Source organism: Oryctolagus cuniculus, unplaced genomic scaffold (assembly GCF_964237555.1).
Source record: "Oryctolagus cuniculus unplaced genomic scaffold, mOryCun1.1 SCAFFOLD_136, whole genome shotgun sequence".
NCBI classification, from domain to species: domain Eukaryota; kingdom Metazoa; phylum Chordata; class Mammalia; order Lagomorpha; family Leporidae; genus Oryctolagus; species Oryctolagus cuniculus.
In genome coordinates this window covers 47710-60529 of record NW_027208217.1, presented here as the reverse complement: position 1 = coordinate 60529, position 12820 = coordinate 47710, and the positions used below count along the sequence as shown (strand labels likewise).

Sequence of the window (12820 nt, the reverse complement as noted above, 5' to 3'; positions counted from 1 at the left end):
CTCTCTCGGGGGCTGCACAGGTGTTCCCCTTAGATGTTCCTGGTGCATGTTGTCTCTCTCCTCCTTTATAGTCCTCTTCCGCCAATCCCAACTCGGCTGCCCACACGCCAAGTACGCTGCTCTCCTCCAATCAGGAGCAGGATCAGCTCCTGGAGGTCATCACTCAAGTTGGCAAGAGGCAGCTGCATAGAAGCTGTTTTCTCCTCTCCCAGCGCCATATTGTGGGAGAGCAGATGCATAGAATAAGTCTTAATTCCAGTAACTCAGTCCAATCCGAGTTGCTCCCCACAGAGACCACAGGCTGTGTGCTGCCTGCCTGCCACGGACCCTCTGTCCCGGGGAGGTCCTGTGGGCACGCAGCCTGTGGCCGCGGGTCTCTGCCTGGCCTGCCAAAAGGGTGCCCCGTTTGGATGCTGTGTGAGTCAGGGCTGATGGGGGAGAGGGGGACAGAGAGAGGAGAGAGAGACAGAGAGAGAGAGAGAAAGAGAGAGAGACGTGTAGGTGTTGGTGTAAGTCAGAGACAGAGGGAGAGGGTGCCTGTATTGCCTGCGAGGCTTGGTGTGGGGTCCCTCCTTTGCGCTCTGGAGGGCTTCCGCGGCTGTGGCGCGTGGCCGCCGCATGGCCAGGTGGCGCAGAGGGCCCGCGGGTTGGGCTGCGCGAGGCACCGGGCCCTGAGTGGTGGGCAACCGCGCCCTGGCGTCGTCTTCGGGCGGTGGTCGTGGTCGTGGTCGTGGTCACAGTCATTGGGCTCCCTGGGAGACAGGAGCCCGGGAGGGGCGGTGGGAGTGCAGGTGCCGGGAGCTGCTGGTGCGGCGGGCTGCGGGGTTGGGGCGGCCGGCAGGGGAGCGCCCTGGCGGGCGGTGAGTCGCTGGTTTGGGGTTGGAGGGGGCGCGCTGGATGGCGCGGGGCGTGGCCTGTGTCCCGGGGTGGGCCCCGGGGTTGGCGGTGGGGCTGCGGCAGCCGGGGACAGCTGGCCGGCCCGCCCGTGCCCGTGCCCGTGCCCGTGCCCGTGCCCAGGCCCAGGCCCAGGCCCAGGCCCGAGGCGCGGGCGGGCTGGGGCTGCCAGGTGGAGGGGTCGGGCTTCTGCCCCCTGCTGGAGCTGCGTTGGGGGTCGCAGGGGTCCCGGCGTGCGGGCTGGCGGATGGGGGCGTGGCTAGGCAGCCAGCCAAAGGCGAGCAAAAGGGGAGGGTGCCGCGGGGCAAAAGCCTACAGCACCCGGTATTCCCAGGCGGTCTCCCATCCAAGTACTAACCAGGCCCGACCCTGCTTAGCTTCCGAGATCAGACGAGATCGGGCGCGTTCAGGGTGGTATGGCCGTAGACGCCAGAGGCTGCCTCCAGGCCCCTCTTGAGTGCGCGCCCGCACAGCCGCCGCCGCCGCCGCCGCCGCCGCCGCCTCCTCCTCCTCCTCCTGCCCGCTCCCCGCTCTCACTCCCATTCCCATTCCCATTCCCGCTCCCGCTCCCGCTGCCGCTTCTCCTCCGCCTCCTCCCTCTTTTCTCTTCTCTTCTCTTCTCCTCCTCCCCCCCCCTCCTCCTCAGCCGCCCTCCGCCTAGCCCTGCACCAGTGCCCGAACTCCAGCCCTCCGCCTGCCCAGCCCAGGACCTGCAGCACCGGGCGCCCAGTCGGCACGCTGCCGCCAAGCCAAGGGGAGCCAACCTCCTCCGGCTGCCGCTGGCCACAGGGAACTCCTACTCTCTCTTTCTAGGCCGGATCCCCTGCCTGCCGCCATCGCCCAGCCACACGCCAGCCGTGCCCGGCAGCCTCCACGCCTGCCCAGGGCTGCGCCCCGCGGCTCGCGGGTCCCGGCACCAGGGGGTTCGGCGCCCCACACCACCGCGGCCCGGGCCTTCCCTCCTACCCGGCCGCCAGCAGCCCCCCCACCGCTGACGCACAGGTCGCCCGCCCTCCCCCGGCACGGCCGCCGCGCCTCCACACACTCCCACGCCGCGAGGACAGCTGAGGGCCTGGGGACCCTTGTCCCCGCTCGGTCACGGGGGCCCAAGTGGGGCAGCAGGTCGGGAAGGAGGGCGGCAGCGCACGGAATCACCCCCGCCGCACGCTCGCGTGGGCACTCACACACACACACACACACACACACACACGCCTACACAAGGGGCACACAGTCGCACACCCCGACACCCTTCGTGGCACAGAGGGATTTCCGTCCTCAGCGCCCGTTCCCTCACGGGAGGGTGGGGCGCTTCAGCGCGACCCGCACCCTCCAGCCCGGCAGCCAGTTCGAGACTGTCGCTCCCCCTCTTCATGGAGGAACGACACAGGACCCTGCGCTGTTCTTTCGTCTGCTCGGCCCTCCCCGGGTTTGCTGCTGGTTCTTCCCGGGTTGGCTACCGTCCCTTCCACCTCCGTGGAAGGGCGGTTCCCCCTGCCACATTCCCCACTTCCGCGGGGGAGCGGCACACCGCCGGCCGGCCGGCCGGCTCTCTCGGGGGCTGCACAGGTGTTCCCCTTAGATGTTCCTGGTGCATGTTGTCTCTCTCCTCCTTTATAGTCCTCTTCCGCCAATCCCAACTCGGCTGCCCACACGCCAAGTACGCTGCTCTCCTCCAATCAGGAGCAGGATCAGCTCCTGGAGGTCATCACTCAAGTTGGCAAGAGGCAGCTGCATAGAAGCTGTTTTCTCCTCTCCCAGCGCCATATTGTGGGAGAGCAGATGCATAGAATAAGTCTTAATTCCAGTAACTCAGTCCAATCCGAGTTGCTCCCCACAGAGACCACAGGCTGTGTGCTGCCTGCCTGCCACGGACCCTCTGTCCCGGGGAGGTCCTGTGGGCACGCAGCCTGTGGCCGCGGGTCTCTGCCTGGCCTGCCAAAAGGGTGCCCCGTTTGGATGCTGTGTGAGTCAGGGCTGATGGGGGAGAGGGGGACAGAGAGAGGAGAGAGAGACAGAGAGAGAGAGAGAAAGAGAGAGAGACGTGTAGGTGTTGGTGTAAGTCAGAGACAGAGGGAGAGGGTGCCTGTATTGCCTGCGAGGCTTGGTGTGGGGTCCCTCCTTTGCGCTCTGGAGGGCTTCCGCGGCTGTGGCGCGTGGCCGCCGCACGGCCAGGTGGCGCAGAGGGCCCGCGGGTTGGGCTGCGCGAGGCACCGGGCCCTGAGTGGTGGGCAACCGCGCCCTGGCGTCGTCTTCGGGCGGTGGTCGTGGTCGTGGTCGTGGTCACAGTCATTGGGCTCCCTGGGAGACAGGAGCCCGGGAGGGGCGGTGGGAGTGCAGGTGCCGGGAGCTGCTGGTGCGGCGGGCTGCGGGGTTGGGGCGGCCGGCAGGGGAGCGCCCTGGCGGGCGGTGAGTCGCTGGTTTGGGGTTGGAGGGGGCGCGCTGGATGGCGCGGGGCGTGGCCTGTGTCCCGGGGTGGGCCCCGGGGTTGGCGGTGGGGCTGCGGCAGCCGGGGACAGCTGGCCGGCCCGCCCGTGCCCGTGCCCGTGCCCGTGCCCGTGCCCAGGCCCAGGCCCAGGCCCAGGCCCGAGGCGCGGGCGGGCTGGGGCTGCCAGGTGGAGGGGTCGGGCTTCTGCCCCCTGCTGGAGCTGCGTTGGGGGTCGCAGGGGTCCCGGCGTGCGGGCTGGCGGATGGGGGCGTGGCTAGGCAGCCAGCCAAAGGCGAGCAAAAGGGGAGGGTGCCGCGGGGCAAAAGCCTACAGCACCCGGTATTCCCAGGCGGTCTCCCATCCAAGTACTAACCAGGCCCGACCCTGCTTAGCTTCCGAGATCAGACGAGATCGGGCGCGTTCAGGGTGGTATGGCCGTAGACGCCAGAGGCTGCCTCCAGGCCCCTCTTGAGTGCGCGCCCGCACAGCCGCCGCCGCCGCCGCCGCCGCCTCCTCCTCCTCCTCCTCCTGCCCGCTCCCCGCTCTCACTCCCATTCCCATTCCCATTCCCATTCCCGCTCCCGCTCCCGCTGCCGCTTCTCCTCCGCCTCCTCCCTCTTTTCTCTTCTCTTCTCTTCTCCTCCTCCCCCCCCCTCCTCCTCAGCCGCCCTCCGCCTAGCCCTGCACCAGTGCCCGAACTCCAGCCCTCCGCCTGCCCAGCCCAGGACCTGCAGCACCGGGCGCCCAGTCGGCACGCTGCCGCCAAGCCAAGGGGAGCCAACCTCCTCCGGCTGCCGCTGGCCACAGGGAACTCCTACTCTCTCTTTCTAGGCCGGATCCCCTGCCTGCCGCCATCGCCCAGCCACACGCCAGCCGTGCCCGGCAGCCTCCACGCCTGCCCAGGGCTGCGCCCCGCGGCTCGCGGGTCCCGGCACCAGGGGGTTCGGCGCCCCACACCACCGCGGCCCGGGCCTTCCCTCCTACCCGGCCGCCAGCAGCCCCCCCACCGCTGACGCACAGGTCGCCCGCCCTCCCCCGGCACGGCCGCCGCGCCTCCACACACTCCCACGCCGCGAGGACAGCTGAGGGCCTGGGGACCCTTGTCCCCGCTCGGTCACGGGGGCCCAAGTGGGGCAGCAGGTCGGGAAGGAGGGCGGCAGCGCACGGAATCACCCCCGCCGCACGCTCGCGTGGGCACTCACACACACACACACACACACACACACACGCCTACACAAGGGGCACACAGTCGCACACCCCGACACCCTTCGTGGCACAGAGGGATTTCCGTCCTCAGCGCCCGTTCCCTCACGGGAGGGTGGGGCGCTTCAGCGCGACCCGCACCCTCCAGCCCGGCAGCCAGTTCGAGACTGTCGCTCCCCCTCTTCATGGAGGAACGACACAGGACCCTGCGCTGTTCTTTCGTCTGCTCGGCCCTCCCCGGGTTTGCTGCTGGTTCTTCCCGGGTTGGCTACCGTCCCTTCCACCTCCGTGGAAGGGCGGTTCCCCCTGCCACATTCCCCACTTCCGCGGGGGAGCGGCACACCGCCGGCCGGCCGGCCGGCTCTCTCGGGGGCTGCACAGGTGTTCCCCTTAGATGTTCCTGGTGCATGTTGTCTCTCTCCTCCTTTATAGTCCTCTTCCGCCAATCCCAACTCGGCTGCCCACACGCCAAGTACGCTGCTCTCCTCCAATCAGGAGCAGGATCAGCTCCTGGAGGTCATCACTCAAGTTGGCAAGAGGCAGCTGCATAGAAGCTGTTTTCTCCTCTCCCAGCGCCATATTGTGGGAGAGCAGATGCATAGAATAAGTCTTAATTCCAGTAACTCAGTCCAATCCGAGTTGCTCCCCACAGAGACCACAGGCTGTGTGCTGCCTGCCTGCCACGGACCCTCTGTCCCGGGGAGGTCCTGTGGGCACGCAGCCTGTGGCCGCGGGTCTCTGCCTGGCCTGCCAAAAGGGTGCCCCGTTTGGATGCTGTGTGAGTCAGGGCTGATGGGGGAGAGGGGGACAGAGAGAGGAGAGAGAGACAGAGAGAGAGAGAGAAAGAGAGAGAGACGTGTAGGTGTTGGTGTAAGTCAGAGACAGAGGGAGAGGGTGCCTGTATTGCCTGCGAGGCTTGGTGTGGGGTCCCTCCTTTGCGCTCTGGAGGGCTTCCGCGGCTGTGGCGCGTGGCCGCCGCACGGCCAGGTGGCGCAGAGGGCCCGCGGGTTGGGCTGCGCGAGGCACCGGGCCCTGAGTGGTGGGCAACCGCGCCCTGGCGTCGTCTTCGGGCGGTGGTCGTGGTCGTGGTCGTGGTCACAGTCATTGGGCTCCCTGGGAGACAGGAGCCCGGGAGGGGCGGTGGGAGTGCAGGTGCCGGGAGCTGCTGGTGCGGCGGGCTGCGGGGTTGGGGCGGCCGGCAGGGGAGCGCCCTGGCGGGCGGTGAGTCGCTGGTTTGGGGTTGGAGGGGGCGCGCTGGATGGCGCGGGGCGTGGCCTGTGTCCCGGGGTGGGCCCCGGGGTTGGCGGTGGGGCTGCGGCAGCCGGGGACAGCTGGCCGGCCCGCCCGTGCCCGTGCCCGTGCCCGTGCCCGTGCCCAGGCCCAGGCCCAGGCCCAGGCCCGAGGCGCGGGCGGGCTGGGGCTGCCAGGTGGAGGGGTCGGGCTTCTGCCCCCTGCTGGAGCTGCGTTGGGGGTCGCAGGGGTCCCGGCGTGCGGGCTGGCGGATGGGGGCGTGGCTAGGCAGCCAGCCAAAGGCGAGCAAAAGGGGAGGGTGCCGCGGGGCAAAAGCCTACAGCACCCGGTATTCCCAGGCGGTCTCCCATCCAAGTACTAACCAGGCCCGACCCTGCTTAGCTTCCGAGATCAGACGAGATCGGGCGCGTTCAGGGTGGTATGGCCGTAGACGCCAGAGGCTGCCTCCAGGCCCCTCTTGAGTGCGCGCCCGCACAGCCGCCGCCGCCGCCGCCGCCGCCGCCGCCGCCTCCTCCTCCTCCTCCTGCCCGCTCCCCGCTCTCACTCCCATTCCCATTCCCATTCCCATTCCCGCTCCCGCTCCCGCTGCCGCTTCTCCTCCGCCTCCTCCCTCTTTTCTCTTCTCTTCTCTTCTCCTCCTCCCCCCCCCTCCTCCTCAGCCGCCCTCCGCCTAGCCCTGCACCAGTGCCCGAACTCCAGCCCTCCGCCTGCCCAGCCCAGGACCTGCAGCACCGGGCGCCCAGTCGGCACGCTGCCGCCAAGCCAAGGGGAGCCAACCTCCTCCGGCTGCCGCTGGCCACAGGGAACTCCTACTCTCTCTTTCTAGGCCGGATCCCCTGCCTGCCGCCATCGCCCAGCCACACGCCAGCCGTGCCCGGCAGCCTCCACGCCTGCCCAGGGCTGCGCCCCGCGGCTCGCGGGTCCCGGCACCAGGGGGTTCGGCGCCCCACACCACCGCGGCCCGGGCCTTCCCTCCTACCCGGCCGCCAGCAGCCCCCCCACCGCTGACGCACAGGTCGCCCGCCCTCCCCCGGCACGGCCGCCGCGCCTCCACACACTCCCACGCCGCGAGGACAGCTGAGGGCCTGGGGACCCTTGTCCCCGCTCGGTCACGGGGGCCCAAGTGGGGCAGCAGGTCGGGAAGGAGGGCGGCAGCGCACGGAATCACCCCCGCCGCACGCTCGCGTGGGCACTCACACACACACACACACACACACACACACGCCTACACAAGGGGCACACAGTCGCACACCCCGACACCCTTCGTGGCACAGAGGGATTTCCGTCCTCAGCGCCCGTTCCCTCACGGGAGGGTGGGGCGCTTCAGCGCGACCCGCACCCTCCAGCCCGGCAGCCAGTTCGAGACTGTCGCTCCCCCTCTTCATGGAGGAACGACACAGGACCCTGCGCTGTTCTTTCGTCTGCTCGGCCCTCCCCGGGTTTGCTGCTGGTTCTTCCCGGGTTGGCTACCGTCCCTTCCACCTCCGTGGAAGGGCGGTTCCCCCTGCCACATTCCCCACTTCCGCGGGGGAGCGGCACACCGCCGGCCGGCCGGCCGGCTCTCTCGGGGGCTGCACAGGTGTTCCCCTTAGATGTTCCTGGTGCATGTTGTCTCTCTCCTCCTTTATAGTCCTCTTCCGCCAATCCCAACTCGGCTGCCCACACGCCAAGTACGCTGCTCTCCTCCAATCAGGAGCAGGATCAGCTCCTGGAGGTCATCACTCAAGTTGGCAAGAGGCAGCTGCATAGAAGCTGTTTTCTCCTCTCCCAGCGCCATATTGTGGGAGAGCAGATGCATAGAATAAGTCTTAATTCCAGTAACTCAGTCCAATCCGAGTTGCTCCCCACAGAGACCACAGGCTGTGTGCTGCCTGCCTGCCACGGACCCTCTGTCCCGGGGAGGTCCTGTGGGCACGCAGCCTGTGGCCGCGGGTCTCTGCCTGGCCTGCCAAAAGGGTGCCCCGTTTGGATGCTGTGTGAGTCAGGGCTGATGGGGGAGAGGGGGACAGAGAGAGGAGAGAGAGACAGAGAGAGAGAGAGAAAGAGAGAGAGACGTGTAGGTGTTGGTGTAAGTCAGAGACAGAGGGAGAGGGTGCCTGTATTGCCTGCGAGGCTTGGTGTGGGGTCCCTCCTTTGCGCTCTGGAGGGCTTCCGCGGCTGTGGCGCGTGGCCGCCGCACGGCCAGGTGGCGCAGAGGGCCCGCGGGTTGGGCTGCGCGAGGCACCGGGCCCTGAGTGGTGGGCAACCGCGCCCTGGCGTCGTCTTCGGGCGGTGGTCGTGGTCGTGGTCGTGGTCACAGTCATTGGGCTCCCTGGGAGACAGGAGCCCGGGAGGGGCGGTGGGAGTGCAGGTGCCGGGAGCTGCTGGTGCGGCGGGCTGCGGGGTTGGGGCGGCCGGCAGGGGAGCGCCCTGGCGGGCGGTGAGTCGCTGGTTTGGGGTTGGAGGGGGCGCGCTGGATGGCGCGGGGCGTGGCCTGTGTCCCGGGGTGGGCCCCGGGGTTGGCGGTGGGGCTGCGGCAGCCGGGGACAGCTGCGTGCCGGCCCGGCCCGTGCCCGTGCCCGTGCCCGTGCCCGTGCCCGTGCCCAGGCCCAGGCCCAGGCCCAGGCCCGAGGCGCGGGCGGGCTGGGGCTGCCAGGTGGAGGGGTCGGGCTTCTGCCCCCTGCTGGAGCTGCGTTGGGGGTCGCAGGGGTCCCGGCGTGCGGGCTGGCGGATGGGGGCGTGGCTAGGCAGCCAGCCAAAGGCGAGCAAAAGGGGAGGGTGCCGCGGGGCAAAAGCCTACAGCACCCGGTATTCCCAGGCGGTCTCCCATCCAAGTACTAACCAGGCCCGACCCTGCTTAGCTTCCGAGATCAGACGAGATCGGGCGCGTTCAGGGTGGTATGGCCGTAGACGCCAGAGGCTGCCTCCAGGCCCCTCTTGAGTGCGCGCCCGCACAGCCGCCGCCGCCGCCGCCGCCGCCGCCGCCGCCTCCTCCTCCTCCTCCTGCCCGCTCCCCGCTCTCACTCCCATTCCCATTCCCATTCCCATTCCCGCTCCCGCTCCCGCTGCCGCTTCTCCTCCGCCTCCTCCCTCTTTTCTCTTCTCTTCTCTTCTCCTCCTCCCCCCCCCTCCTCCTCAGCCGCCCTCCGCCTAGCCCTGCACCAGTGCCCGAACTCCAGCCCTCCGCCTGCCCAGCCCAGGACCTGCAGCACCGGGCGCCCAGTCGGCACGCTGCCGCCAAGCCAAGGGGAGCCAACCTCCTCCGGCTGCCGCTGGCCACAGGGAACTCCTACTCTCTCTTTCTAGGCCGGATCCCCTGCCTGCCGCCATCGCCCAGCCACACGCCAGCCGTGCCCGGCAGCCTCCACGCCTGCCCAGGGCTGCGCCCCGCGGCTCGCGGGTCCCGGCACCAGGGGGTTCGGCGCCCCACACCACCGCGGCCCGGGCCTTCCCTCCTACCCGGCCGCCAGCAGCCCCCCCACCGCTGACGCACAGGTCGCCCGCCCTCCCCCGGCACGGCCGCCGCGCCTCCACACACTCCCACGCCGCGAGGACAGCTGAGGGCCTGGGGACCCTTGTCCCCGCTCGGTCACGGGGGCCCAAGTGGGGCAGCAGGTCGGGAAGGAGGGCGGCAGCGCACGGAATCACCCCCGCCGCACGCTCGCGTGGGCACTCACACACACACACACACACACACACACGCCTACACAAGGGGCACACAGTCGCACACCCCGACACCCTTCGTGGCACAGAGGGATTTCCGTCCTCAGCGCCCGTTCCCTCACGGGAGGGTGGGGCGCTTCAGCGCGACCCGCACCCTCCAGCCCGGCAGCCAGTTCGAGACTGTCGCTCCCCCTCTTCATGGAGGAACGACACAGGACCCTGCGCTGTTCTTTCGTCTGCTCGGCCCTCCCCGGGTTTGCTGCTGGTTCTTCCCGGGTTGGCTACCGTCCCTTCCACCTCCGTGGAAGGGCGGTTCCCCCTGCCACATTCCCCACTTCCGCGGGGGAGCGGCACACCGCCGGCCGGCCGGCCGGCTCTCTCGGGGGCTGCACAGGTGTTCCCCTTAGATGTTCCTGGTGCATGTTGTCTCTCTCCTCCTTTATAGTCCTCTTCCGCCAATCCCAACTCGGCTGCCCACACGCCAAGTACGCTGCTCTCCTCCAATCAGGAGCAGGATCAGCTCCTGGAGGTCATCACTCAAGTTGGCAAGAGGCAGCTGCATAGAAGCTGTTTTCTCCTCTCCCAGCGCCATATTGTGGGAGAGCAGATGCATAGAATAAGTCTTAATTCCAGTAACTCAGTCCAATCCGAGTTGCTCCCCACAGAGACCACAGGCTGTGTGCTGCCTGCCTGCCACGGACCCTCTGTCCCGGGGAGGTCCTGTGGGCACGCAGCCTGTGGCCGCGGGTCTCTGCCTGGCCTGCCAAAAGGGTGCCCCGTTTGGATGCTGTGTGAGTCAGGGCTGATGGGGGAGAGGGGGACAGAGAGAGGAGAGAGAGACAGAGAGAGAGAGAGAAAGAGAGAGAGACGTGTAGGTGTTGGTGTAAGTCAGAGACAGAGGGAGAGGGTGCCTGTATTGCCTGCGAGGCTTGGTGTGGGGTCCCTCCTTTGCGCTCTGGAGGGCTTCCGCGGCTGTGGCGCGTGGCCGCCGCACGGCCAGGTGGCGCAGAGGGCCCGCGGGTTGGGCTGCGCGAGGCACCGGGCCCTGAGTGGTGGGCAACCGCGCCCTGGCGTCGTCTTCGGGCGGTGGTCGTGGTCGTGGTCGTGGTCACAGTCATTGGGCTCCCTGGGAGACAGGAGCCCGGGAGGGGCGGTGGGAGTGCAGGTGCCGGGAGCTGCTGGTGCGGCGGGCTGCGGGGTTGGGGCGGCCGGCAGGGGAGCGCCCTGGCGGGCGGTGAGTCGCTGGTTTGGGGTTGGAGGGGGCGCGCTGGATGGCGCGGGGCGTGGCCTGTGTCCCGGGGTGGGCCCCGGGGTTGGCGGTGGGGCTGCGGCAGCCGGGGACAGCTGGCCGGCCCGCCCGTGCCCGTGCCCGTGCCCGTGCCCGTGCCCGTGCCCAGGCCCAGGCCCAGGCCCAGGCCCGAGGCGCGGGCGGGCTGGGGCTGCCAGGTGGAGGGGTCGGGCTTCTGCCCCCTGCTGGAGCTGCGTTGGGGGTCGCAGGGGTCCCGGCGTGCGGGCTGGCGGATGGGGGCGTGGCTAGGCAGCCAGCCAAAGGCGAGCAAAAGGGGAGGGTGCCGCGGGGCAAAAGCCTACAGCACCCGGTATTCCCAGGCGGTCTCCCATCCAAGTACTAACCAGGCCCGACCCTGCTTAGCTTCCGAGATCAGACGAGATCGGGCGCGTTCAGGGTGGTATGGCCGTAGACGCCAGAGGCCGCCTCCAGGCCCCCCTTGAGTGCGCGCACGCACAGCCGCCGCCGCCGCCGCCGCCGCCGCCTCCGCCGCCGCCGCCTCCTCCTCCTCCTCCTCCTGCCCGCTCCCCGCTCTCACTCCCATTCCCATTCCCATTCCCATTCCCATTCCCACTCCCGCTCCCGCTCCCGCTGCCGCTTCTCCTCCGCCTCCTCCCTCTTTTCTCTTCTCTTCTCTTCTCCTCCTCCCCCCCCCTCCTCCTCAGCCGCCCTCCGCCTAGCCCTGCACCAGTGCCCGAACTCCAGCCCTCCGCCTGCCCAGCCCAGGACCTGCAGCACCGGGCGCCCAGTCGGCACGCTGCCGCCAAGCCAAGGGGAGCCAACCTCCTCCGGCTGCCGCTGGCCACAGGGAACTCCTACTCTCTCTTTCTAGGCCGGATCCCCTGCCTGCCGCCATCGCCCAGCCACACGCCAGCCGTGCCCGGCAGCCTCCACGCCTGCCCAGGGCTGCGCCCCGCGGCTCGCGGGTCCCGGCACCAGGGGGTTCGGCGCCCCACACCACCGCGGCCCGGGCCTTCCCTCCTACCCGGCCGCCAGCAGCCCCCCCACCGCTGACGCACAGGTCGCCCGCCCTCCCCCGGCACGGCCGCCGCGCCTCCACACACTCCCACGCCGCGAGGACAGCTGAGGGCCTGGGGACCCTTGTCCCCGCTCGGTCACGGGGGCCCAAGTGGGGCAGCAGGTCGGGAAGGAGGGCGGCAGCGCACGGAATCACCCCCGCCGCACGCTCGCGTGGGCACTCACACACACACACACACACACACACACGCCTACACAAGGGGCACACAGTCGCACACCCCGACACCCTTCGTGGCACAGAGGGATTTCCGTCCTCAGCGCCCGTTCCCTCACGGGAGGGTGGGGCGCTTCAGCGCGACCCGCACCCTCCAGCCCGGCAGCCAGTTCGAGACTGTCGCTCCCCCTCTTCATGGAGGAACGACACAGGACCCTGCGCTGTTCTTTCGTCTGCTCGGCCCTCCCCGGGTTTGCTGCTGGTTCTTCCCGGGTTGGCTACCGTCCCTTCCACCTCCGTGGAAGGGCGGTTCCCCCTGCCACATTCCCCACTTCCGCGGGGGAGCGGCACACCGCCGGCCGGCCGGCCGGCTCTCTCGGGGGCTGCACAGGTGTTCCCCTTAGATGTTCCTGGTGCATGTTGTCTCTCTCCTCCTTTATAGTCCTCTTCCGCCAATCCCAACTCGGCTGCCCACACGCCAAGTACGCTGCTCTCCTCCAATCAGGAGCAGGATCAGCTCCTGGAGGTCATCACTCAAGTTGGCAAGAGGCAGCTGCATAGAAGCTGTTTTCTCCTCTCCCAGCGCCATATTGTGGGAGAGCAGATGCATAGAATAAGTCTTAATTCCAGTAACTCAGTCCAATCCGAGTTGCTCCCCACAGAGACCACAGGCTGTGTGCTGCCTGCCTGCCACGGACCCTCTGTCCCGGGGAGGTCCTGTGGGCACGCAGCCTGTGGCCGCGGGTCTCTGCCTGGCCTGCCAAAAGGGTGCCCCGTTTGGATGCTGTGTGAGTCAGGGCTGATGGGGGAGAGGGGGACAGAGAGAGGAGAGAGAGACAGAGAGAGAGAGAGAGAGAGAGAGAGACGTGTAGGTGTTGGTGTAAGTCAGAGACAGAGGGAGAGGGTGCCTGTATTGCCTGCGAGG

General features: G+C 69.0%; 5 non-coding genes across 5 annotated transcripts; all 5 read right to left on the bottom strand.

Moving 5' to 3' along the window:
* Nucleotides 1-1203: 1203 nt before the first annotated feature.
* LOC138847984 (5S ribosomal RNA) lies at nt 1204-1322 on the bottom strand. Its single transcript, XR_011385856.1, has one exon. It is a non-coding gene; the product is annotated as a 5S ribosomal RNA (ribosomal RNA).
* A 2321-nt stretch (nt 1323-3643) lies between these two features.
* On the bottom strand, nt 3644-3762 carry LOC138847983 (5S ribosomal RNA). The gene has a single exon (XR_011385855.1). It is a non-coding gene; the product is annotated as a 5S ribosomal RNA (ribosomal RNA).
* Nucleotides 3763-6086: 2324 nt separating this feature from the next.
* LOC138847982 (5S ribosomal RNA) lies at nt 6087-6205 on the bottom strand. Its single transcript, XR_011385854.1, has one exon. It is a non-coding gene; the product is annotated as a 5S ribosomal RNA (ribosomal RNA).
* Nucleotides 6206-8545: 2340 nt separating this feature from the next.
* Nucleotides 8546-8664, bottom strand: LOC138847981 (5S ribosomal RNA). Its single transcript, XR_011385853.1, has one exon. It is a non-coding gene; the product is annotated as a 5S ribosomal RNA (ribosomal RNA).
* Nucleotides 8665-10998: 2334 nt separating this feature from the next.
* LOC138847980 (5S ribosomal RNA) lies at nt 10999-11117 on the bottom strand. The gene has a single exon (XR_011385852.1). It is a non-coding gene; the product is annotated as a 5S ribosomal RNA (ribosomal RNA).
* Between the last annotated feature and the right edge of the window lie 1703 nt (nt 11118-12820).